Consider the following 10176-nt stretch of genomic DNA (forward strand, 5'->3'; position numbering starts at 1 on the left):
ATCGCTCAGGAACGATATGTTGCATATTCGGTTGATTCCTTGTTGAAGTGCTTGCAAACTAAACTCGTCTACAGACGTCACTGGTACCAATGAGCAGCATATGAAGGGTACAAATGTTACCACTTGGAAGAGTACTAAGTTGTACATTGCAATGGAGACACTGCACGTGCATTGATGCCAGTGGTGCGACATTCGTTTTAAGTAACATTATAGAAAGAGTTTTACCCTGATAGAAAATTAAAATTTCATAAAGACAACAAAGAACTACGAGCAATACAGATTATTTATACATTTCATTTGATTTATAATACCAATCGCCTATATCGCTTCTCTTTTCGTACCTCCAGATTTCAATCGCAATCGTTTTTATTGCAATCATTACAGGCACAAGATTGACTCGCCGTAAAAAGTAATAATCAAAATAAAATCAATTAGGAAACTTTTACGGCCAGGTGGCATTTGCATGACAGCACAAAATTAAATTTATCAAACCCGTAACATTACACTTACGTGAATTTGATAAGTGCTTACCTCAAGTGAGATTATACAAACACACACGCAGAGAAAAAAGCACGACTGTGATTTCCCAGGTTTATTTGCGTGCCTGGTCGAGCATGAGCAATCTGATAAAGCGCAATTAATTCCTCGTTAAAAAGAAGAACAACCTCTTCACTCGCTCCCCAATCGCATGAGTCCACGAGGCCCACTTCCGCATCATGCGCACGGAAATCGGAAACAAATCGCTCACGCAAACGGTGGCCATTTGTCGCCCGGGATTGCGGAATTCCGAAACCATCTGCTATTTTGCCGGAACACACCGACAGCCGTAACAACAACAAGAAAAAGGACATTTGCTCGCATTTGTAAGCGCGTTCGCGGTTCGTTACGAGTGAAAAATACACAAGCACCATCTTCACCGGCTGTCGAGAGGACCCTCGAGCACATTTAGCACCGATTACTGCTCAAGTGTCTGACGGAAAAGTGAAAAATAAAATCTTCCACCAACCCGCTTCTTTCCTGGTGCGCCCTCAGTTTGTCCGGACTGCCAAACGAACCGTTTGACATTCCATCTGCCAAGGACAGGCCGTTCCGTTGCTTGCCGGGAAGGCGAGTTAAACGGGAACGGCAGACGAAGTCTAGCGTCGTCACAAACACAGCGCAATATCCGTTTCCCAGGAGAAGGAACCACCCGGAACGGCAAAATGAGAGCATACGGGAAGGTAGTGAACAAAACGAAAAAAAAGCCACCATAAAAATACATTCCATCCCCCGGAACACACCGAGGGTGGCCAGCGTGCACCCCCTCCGGGGATGGAAACATTCCAATCGAATTTCGTTACTTCGTTAGAGCGTAGTGGTGCCGGAACGTAGCCACAAGCACCACGTCACGTGGCCAGAATGGGTTGGCGAAGGTCCTTAGGGTGTGTTGCAAATGTCGCTCGCATGCCGCCTGTGTCGCTTTGTGGTGGTGGCAATGTTGTGAACGCGTAAACTTTGCAACTTTTCAACCACTTTCACCACCAAACATTGATTGGTTCGAGGCAAATGCAATGGGACCGGTGTTCGCGTGTTCCCGTGCACGGTGTGCCGGTGAATAGCGAGCAACACAACGCCATTGTAACCGACAACATCGCCACGCTGGAAGGGTTATGTATTGTTTGCGGAGTTTCTGTTTTACGGTGTTGCAGGTCACAAACAGCGCTGGGTGGGTTTTTCGATAAGGATTCGACGGGTGTGCTAGAATCAACGAACGTGAATCAACAACGATTGCTTGTGATGCTATTCAATTTACGTACAGCTATGTACAGCCGTTCATCGGTCGGATCGGTTGCATTTGAATGTGAATAGGGATTTTCTTCTACTTGGTGTGCTAAGCAACAATGGGCGCCGTTTTATCGTCTCAGTGATTATGATTTCTTTAGCTATAAATGTAATCAGTCCAAAGGTGGCAAGAAAGTTTTATGCCTGAAGTGTAGATGTCGACTAGAAAAATAAAAGTGTTCGAGAAAGAACCTAGAAAAAATAATGTAGAAAGGCTTTGTTACATACTTTAAAAATCGAATATGCTAACTCGCTTTTTAGTTATATTTATTAATGTAAATCAAGCCATACTTTACTAGTAAATAACTGCTACATGTCATTTTGAACCATAGAATAAGAAAATCGATTTATTTTTTTTTACTCATTTGAATAACAATGACTCGTTTTACATAATTTTGCCGATATTATATTTTTTTACTAAACATAATTTTAAACCTTATTTTAAACTTACCTTTTCTTTAGGAGAGACATGCATTCGGTAGCTCCTAGAGATTTTAGTACTTTACAAGCTAAATTATGATACTTTGATTTGTTTGAATTGACAAAATGTTGCATATTTTATGCGCAACATAGGACTTTAAACTAAACATTGTTGCCCATTTGGCCCATAAAGGTATTGGAAACTGTTTTGGAAACTATAAAATTCTTATTTTTCATCAAGCTTTCCAGACTACTACCTCGTCATGTTATTGGTCTGTTGTAAGAATCCATGAAACCGCTTTCTAGCGGAGGGTTTAAGCCTACTACTACGTTTCTGCCCATGTGGATGACCTAAATAGACTTCACGGGCTGTCATTTAAATTGTTTGTTCGGTGTCAATTTAATGACAAGACGGACCCCCAGGAGCCTGGCTAGTCTAAATCGCTGTACTGCAGTGAGTTCCTCGTACAGCTTTTACAGTTCGTAATTATGGTTAATACTATATTCTTCTTCCTAACCTACGGCGTCAAAAATTCTCTCGAGCGTCTTGCTCTCGAACGCGACTAAGAGACTTTCGTCAGTTTTAGACAAAATTTATCGCTCGGAAGCGTATGTGAGTACTTAAGCGGTATTGGTTAAATTTAAGTATATACTTACTTCGTTCTTCGCGACTGGTGTTTTGATTAGAGGAGTCTAATCAAAATTGATTAGAGGAGTCTCTTCAGACTGTAAGAATCTCAACACCAATGCTGGTCATTGTTCATTTGTGAGTTGTCAATCCACCACCAGTATAGTAAGCATCCACTATGTAGGACTACGTACGTAGTCTATGTCACAAGCAAATGCCATGTTCTAATTTAACCCATAAAAAATGGTTCCCGAAGTTCCCACTTCCGAGTCGTAGATGGCTCTCTTTAGTGCTAAACTCAAGAGTAGACAAACAAGTCCATCATGGTTGAAGTAAATCACTAAGTTAATCACTAAGTAGCTTTGTGATATTTTCAGTAAAAAAAACTATCCAGTTAAACTTTTTTCAAAAATTTTATGTTTTGTCAAAATTAACATGCATCAAATTTTAGGAATACTTAAAAGGTGGCAATTAAAAATTCATGATACTATGCCAACCAAGTGTTGTATAAATAAAGATATGTGTATAAACTCTTTGGTATTTACTGATTTAAGTAATTAGCACTTGTTTCGAAGCATAATCGGTAAAATATTTTATATGAAAAATAGTGCTCCCGGCTCTTCCGGGATGCTCCTGCATCGCACTGCAGCGAAAACAAAACATACAATCCAATCAATATCGTATTTGCAGTGTTTTCATCCATAAATCGCTCAATTTCTCACCTTCGGTGTTCAGTGCGTTTCATCGAAACAATTAATTTAAATACATTCTATGTGGCAGCTCAAAGTAAGGTGTGTTTTTTCTTCCCCTCACCGGGAACGGGGATTTGATACGCGAGTTCACTTTCAGCACGCCTGATAATTGCCACAATGTGCCCTTTGGCCCGAAGCCGCTCCTGCAATTGCGCAACCTTGGGTTGGATCAATCGGGAAGCTCCGGATACACTTAGCCTGGTTTGGCGATTCAATTAAAACTGTTTAATTAATCCAATGACGGTGCGCGTGTCTCTCCGAACTCCGTTCCATTCCCACTGTTGAACTTTCTCCACACTGACACCAACGATGGGTCCTCCTTAACAGCTCCCAGGACAGTGAAGGGAATGCAGTGTGCGTCTGTGTGTGAGTGTGTTTGTGTGTGTGTACCATTTTCACCACCTTTCCCATATTGCGTGCAATGTTTACCATGCGTTTACCACTTCCGTTTTAAAAGCCACCTCCGCACCGGTAAAGCACAAAAACGGTTCCGTGAATAATAATACGCAGGAAAATGTCGAGGCAAGCACGAGGCACATGGCTGTCAGCCTCAGGCAGGCTCAGGCGGCCCGGAACCGGACGCGGAAAAACGAACCAGGAAAGCGAGTGATTAATCAGAAACAAAAACATGTGTTTCCCGCAGGCACGTTTGCACGGCGTCTGTCAATAGTGAGCTCGTGCCACAACGATGCAAATACCGTACATGGTAGACAGAAAATCTACAAGTACGCATACGGTAGTGCAACACTTCCTATCAACAGATATGTTTTTTAGCTTCTCTATGAGTGTCTACATGTAATTGGTAAGCAAAACAGTATTTTCCCTCTCGTTTGCTCATTGCAATCGTTCCGTAAACTTACACAATATCCGCACGATCACAACTGATGCCCAGCAGAACCCAATGAGCGGTGAAAATATTTCAAACAAAGCATAAATAATACAAAAAAGGGAAATAAAAAACAAAACCAACAAATCAATGTTGCTCACGAAAAAAAATTGCCAACTTCGACAATTTCTATCGTAATAAATGAAAAACATACAGTATAAATTGACAAGCGCTGCACCAAAAACGGCAGACAATCGGTAGTGCATGTGTAGCAGCCACTGTCATTTGATTTGCAATTTCAGTTGGTGCCATCGGACGTGCTTATTGGACCACGGACATATTGAGAAGTAACGAAAAAACTGACTACAAATGGATACAAACACGTTGGCACAAATTCCACAAATGAAGAGTGAAAAACACATACACAACAACTTCTCACATGCATGTAAAACCTGCGTTTGCCTGCTTTTATGCTGTTAACACACTGAGAAAACTGTTCTCCAAAGTGAATGGAGATAAAAATAGTACATTTGTAGCATTGTATTATAAACAATGTATTGAACTGCGCTTTTTTGGTACGTTTTGTTCGATAAACAACTCGAAAATATTTTCCAAAATCCCGTCAGCGTATGAATACATTTATGACCACCATAGCTCGATCCTCAATCCCTTTATGCCGCCATAGGAAAGGAAGAAAAACCATCCAATGGGACATACATAAGATCGATAGATAGATAATTGTTGCAAGTTCATCATTTCCCATGTTTTCCGTGCGATATTTGTCCACTGCATTTGTACATGGTGGCGCACGGTTGGGTGACTCCATTTTTTATCATAGCCTTACCGTTTGGCGATTTTTTTTCCCCATCAACCAAGAATTGATCGATGGCCAAATGGAGGAGGTAGAAGGTGGCTTTAGTAGAATATCTGACCAAAAACAGTGACCCACCTCTACCAAACCAAACGGGAACTGGTGCTGGAACAAAAAAGGGCCATCGTCGGTTGCGACGCGATATAAGCCACCCATTTAACAGTCATTCATGCACGAGATCGGTATCGGTGCATCGCAATCAATTTAATCGCCTCCATCACACAATCGGACACAATTAATATCAATTACAGCGGACCGGCACACCGTGTCAGGGCGGCATGTGAAATGAAAATTAATTAGATTTTTCTATCGAATATCCTTCACATTCGATACTGTGCCATGTGGAGCGGTGCTTGCTGTCTATCAGCTCGATAGAAACAAGAGTTTAAATACTCTTTAGCTGCTTCCCGCTGTTGTAAGGTTGATGAGGAACAACAAAAAAGCCCTTCATCTAATACCGTGAAATGCTTCACGCTTCCAATGTCCTTACTCGAAAGGGAGAAAATAAGGCGACAATTCTTTCGATGGCGCTTGCATGTTTACCAAACGGTTCTATCTGATACAGGCTCGCAATTAACGAGCAGCCGACGGAGCGAACGAATTAGAGAAGACAAATGAATGGACACTTTCCTTTCCGGCTTCCCACGTTCCCGGCACACACACAAAACAATGAAGAAACAAGCTACACAAACGGGCAACCCGTCCAACAATCTGTCCCGTCTTTGTACTTTTCCGCTTTAGAATAGATCATTGAAATTAATTGATGTTTGGCATCGGTTGATAGCCAAGTGTGATAGTTCCGTCTCTGTGTGATGTGTTGTGTACGGTATGGGAAATGCAGCAAAAGACATAATAGATTTAGTACAAACATGTAAACAACGATGCAAATGAGAAATCTTCACACGCTGAGCAGTTTGTCAGCAAACATCCATTGCGACACACGTTAAATAATTGATGGAAACCACTATTCTTTGGAGAATAACGAATTAAAACAAAGAGGACCCATTTCCAGCACGATTCAAGCAAATGACGTGTTGGAAGACATTTAACTTTTATTGGTATCCGAGGTTCTTTATGCTATCCTTTACAACCTTATACAAAAATCACAACAATAAAAAATATAAGCATTAGCAAAAAGATGTCAGGAAATCATTTTACAACACCACACCAAAATAAATGAATGGATAAATCACTGATTTTGAATAAAATCCTTGGTGATCTTTAAACAATTTAATGTGAAAAAAATTCACGCTACTCCATGATTACTTATTCCATAATTCATACTTCATCAAAGATTTTGAAAATTCATACGCAGTCCAAAATATAAAATGTAATTCAAACGAATGTAAACCACAAGATCATGTTGTGTAAGTTTTTTTAAATATATTAATATATTTATACAATATATATTTAGATATCTTATAACTATTGATAGATATTGCTAGAGATTATAGGTAGATATTGCTTTTATACCATTCAAATTGATTTGACAAATTAGGGACAAATTGTTCTTTAAGGTTCGAGTATTTTGAGATATTTGAATATTTTGGGGTATTTTCAATTTTTTCATTCATATATTGCGCTATAAATATGTGCGTTACCTACTACTTCACCTTTTAACAATATTGAATTTGATTGTGCCCAGTGAAGTTAGATTCTTATGTTCGCCAACCTTAAACATTGATACCCAATGGAATAGTATAGTGTTAAATCCTTCGTGTATTGTCTTCCCATGTTCCAAGGATGCTGATTATGACAATTCTATAACATCTCCTGCTACCGTACGTTCAAGTAGTACTCAAAACCATTGCCATCATACGTAATGAACATATTGAATATGATCGCTTTTTTCGACATTTTAGCATTATTTTCTAGCAACCAACCGATTGCCATTCATCGCAACTATTGTCAGAAGTTGTATGTTTGAGCATCAGCGTCTTATCTTCCGACGACGCGGCACAGTGGGATGTCAAACTGTATTTCAATACCTCCCTTAACCCACCAGAAAGAAATCCTCGTGCAGTTATCCACTCGTGGCAACTCAAGTGCTGTGCAACACAATTCAACGTTAATGATGCAGAACAGTGCGTGGCAAGGGAAATTCGCTTTTCTTCAAACTTGCTCTTACGAATCTTTCGGATCGGGTACGCTGTTTTTCCCGTCATCAAAGGTCACCGCACACACAAACATACCGAAAAAACACGTTCCAACTAAAAAAGAATCTCTGCGACTTTTACACTTGCAGCGAAACGCCATCGGCGTCGACCCGTCCCACACATTGCGGCGCGATGAAGGCGTTCGTTGTTGTGCGGTGAATACTTTACCTCCATTTGGCACAGCTTAACGGAATTAGATTTCGGCAAGAGTCGCATCTTCTTCGCTCGGGGAAACTCACACCGTAGCGAACGTCTACCGAGGGATGTTGACTGCGGCTCGCCTTCTTTCGAAAACTGCCAAACGTGCGGAAGAAAATTCTAACACCGACGAAGGATGTCCGGAAGCAGAAGTCACCGTGAAAATATCATTATTAAGATGATTGCTGCTATTATGCTGGGCAAAACCCCAAGCCGGGTAAAATCCAGGCAATCATGCGTCTCTGGCTGATCCTGGCCGCCTGCCCGGTTCCATATAACAGCAGGAAGCGACGATGCTTCGATCGGACTCATCTAACGCTTTGATACAGCTCAAAACACTTGCAGTAGTTCCGTTTGAATAGAAAGAAATACGGTAATTGCACTCTTTTCACAATAATTGGTTGCGGTATGCACTCACAGAAAGGGTTTCAGTTGTCACAAAACAGTAATATTGTTCCTGAGGATATCCTTTCAAAGTGTTCAAAACAGTGAACGATTCATCACTTCCGTTAAACCCAGGGGTATTGGGGTATTCCATACGCTCACACACATCATATCTACGCATGGAGTTTCCAAAGCGCATAATTTAGACAGAATATCACATACATCTGGAATATAAGTTCGTTATAAGAACAAAACATAATGTTATATAGTGATAAATACTTTAACTTAATCTGGAGGTGGTTCGCTTCTCTGATAATTTAATCATAGTTTTCTTTATAAATGAAGACAAGCAATGTTAAAAACAAAAAAGTTTAGCATGTTATCATTCGGTATCAGTAAAGCTGAAATTATGTAGAATTTCATGAGTATATCATCTACGTAGTCCTATTAATATGGCAAACACAATGGAACCTTTTTTTTAAGTTTTAGTTAATAAAAAGAAACGAAGTTGCGTAAATAAAAATTATCAAAAATAACAAAACTCTCAAATATTCAGGTAGTTTTGAAAATATTTGTCATTGTCATAATTTTAGTGTTATTATTAATTCTCTTTTTTTAGATTATAAATGAAATGTAAATGACAAAAAACGAATAACAATAACAAATTTCGGTGCTTAATACAAAACCGTTGAACGTAATTCAAAACTACAATCTTTGAGGATGTGCGAGCGCCATCTGTGGTCTGATCACCAAAACGCCACGTAGTTTTGTATACGATTTTTTGCATGCAATGCGTATTGCAACGCAACAGGCGAAATTGTATGGAACGTACAAAACGCTTGAACGTTTAAAAAAATCATTGTACAGCGGCTTACACTGAAAAAATATAGCCATATTTTATAATGTTTGTATGTTTGAAAAAAAAAGGAAAATATTGGTAAACTTTTTTTCTGCTTTCAAAAAAAAAACAATGTGGAAAATATTTATCACTGGTTTTATATTATCTTGAAATTATTACTTATCGATTACGATTTTGTTCATAATCCACTAGTGAAAAGTTGTGCAAGCCATTTTATTTCTATTTTGCAATTATTGACAAAAGCAAATAACTAAATTGAATGAAGCAAGAGCAAATAAAGAAATAATGGAAGCAAAATTTGATTAAAGAATTCTGAATCTGATCATTGTACAATAGTTTGCTCCATGATATCCCGTTAATGTGAGGCTATGAACACTCGTTAATTTTCAATAATTGCACCTGCACTGTACTACGTTTTCCTGTTCCTTAGTCGCATTCTCAGTTTACTCTGGATTTCTTCAGTAAATCCCATTTCTCTATTTATGCTTACGTGAATGAAATCACAGCATTTTCATTATCTCATAATTTCTACAAAAATACACAAATCATTTCGCTCGGACTAATATTCAAATATTATTTACCAGTAAATTTTGGTGAGATATGCAAAGGTGCTTATATTCATTCATCGATACGTTCATCATGTTTGAAACACACCCCTTGAAGTTCCCTTTTTGCTATCGGGAATAAGAAAGGAAAGTTATTTAAACTCCTTAAACATTGTTCAATAATCTCTAAATGCTATAAATATACCATCTTTTGAAGATGGCTTATTACTCACCATCCGTAAATTAACTTATGTGATATATTGCCTGTTGCGACGAAACGATCGACGTCGCTGGCATTGAGACACCCCTGGCGCGGTATCAGGTGAGAGAACGAAATGATGGCAACACCAGGGAAATAAGATTAGAACAAGTTGGTCACTAAGTCAAGAAGGATCAAGATATAGAAGTGCTTATGAGACGAAAGTAGGTAGAGGGGCCGAAGGTAGGAAGTGAAGGTAAAGCGAACCAATTGTGACAACTGACGCTACACTTTTAAGCCCTAATAAAGGTTAACGACAACCATGCCAATAAACAAACAGTATTGCATTTAGTTAAACAATTACTTATTTATTCGTTTACTTTTAAATACATACAATTGCATTCATTGAAGCTACGCCGGTGCACGTACGAAACCAATAGAAAGAATGATCCACAATAGATACCAGAATAATAATTACTCTTTATACGACTGTTATACGATTATCCCTTTGAACAAT

This window comes from Anopheles marshallii, chromosome 3 (genome assembly GCF_943734725.1).
Source record: "Anopheles marshallii chromosome 3, idAnoMarsDA_429_01, whole genome shotgun sequence".
In the NCBI taxonomy this organism is placed as follows: domain Eukaryota; kingdom Metazoa; phylum Arthropoda; class Insecta; order Diptera; family Culicidae; genus Anopheles; species Anopheles marshallii.